At 37.7% G+C, this 1,263-nt stretch overlaps 1 non-coding gene across 1 annotated transcript; it reads right to left on the bottom strand.

Moving 5' to 3' along the window:
- Positions 1 to 729: 729 nt before the first annotated feature.
- Positions 730 to 831, bottom strand: LOC122691034. The gene has a single exon (XR_006340284.1). It is a non-coding gene; the product is annotated as a U6 spliceosomal RNA (small nuclear RNA).
- Positions 832 to 1,263: the final 432 nt, after the last annotated feature.

Here is a 1,263-nt window from a genome sequence, read left to right as displayed (position 1 = left end):
GAGAAACTCACAAGCATCTTCAAACAAACATAATTACTTAGGAACTTACAACATATACAAAAATCAGTTATAGCAGAAGCAAACACATAGAAAATGAAATGTTAAAATATACTACTTCCAATAGCATAAAATACCTAGGAGTAAAGTTAATAAAATATGCCAAAATATGTGCAACTATGTACAACATAAAGTACAAACCATTCTCAAAATAAAATCAAGACCCAAATAAATGGAGGGTTATAATAAATTTATGGGTTGGAAAATGCCATGTTAAGAGATGGCAGTTTTCCCAGGTTTTTTTCTGTGGACTCAATGGAATCACAGTCAAAATCAGAGCAGATTACTTCTTTACTTCTGAAGAATCTAACAAAATGATTCTAAAATGTATATGGACATCAAAAGGTCAAAAAATAGCCAAGACCGTCTTTAGGGAGAAATAAGGGGGGAGATGTTCGTCTAAGATACCAAGTCCTGTTATCAAGCTGTGATGATTAAAACAGTCTGGTGTTGGTACATGGTGTGTGTGCTTGAAAGCTCAGTCCTGTTCGACTCTTTGTGACCCCATGGACTGTAGCCCACCAGGCTCCTCTGTCCATGGGGATTCTCCAGGCAAGAATACTGGAGTGGGTTGCCATGCCCTCCTCCAGGGGATCTTCCCAACCCAGGGATTGAACCCAGGTCTCCCACATTGCAGGTAGATTCTTTACCACTGAGCCATCAGGGAAGCCCAAAAATATGGAATGCTTCATGGATATGAGTGTCATCCTTACACAGGGGCCATGCTAATCCTCTCTGCTTCATTCCAATTTTGGTATATGTGCTCAATTCCAGATTGATTTCAGTACTATTAACAAAATTAAAGCCACCATAATTTTAGGGGAAATAGAAAATATCTTCATGATTCTGGAGTCAGTAGAGATTTTCTGGACAAGATTTGAAAAATATTACCCATAAAGGAAAGAAAAATGACAAATTGGAGTACACTAGGATTAGGAACTTTTGTTCATTGAAGGACCCTGGTAAGAAAGTGAAAAAGCAACCCAGAGACTATAATAGAATATTCTCAAGATCTATATCCAACAGAGACTTGTTTCCAAATACAGACAGATTCCTGACAATCAATTAAAAGCTGTACCATAATAGAAAACTAGGGGAAAGAGTTGAACAGACAAATCACAAAAGAGGACATGTAAAAGGCTGAGAAATATATGAAAAGGCTCTAAAATATCACCAGGCATTAGGAAAAAAAGGTGGGGGGGGGAG

This window comes from Cervus elaphus, chromosome X, assembly GCF_910594005.1.
Source record: "Cervus elaphus chromosome X, mCerEla1.1, whole genome shotgun sequence".
NCBI lineage: Eukaryota > Metazoa > Chordata > Mammalia > Artiodactyla > Cervidae > Cervus > Cervus elaphus.
Note: the sequence above shows the minus strand (reverse complement) of the source record. Positions and strands in the feature narration are given on the sequence as shown.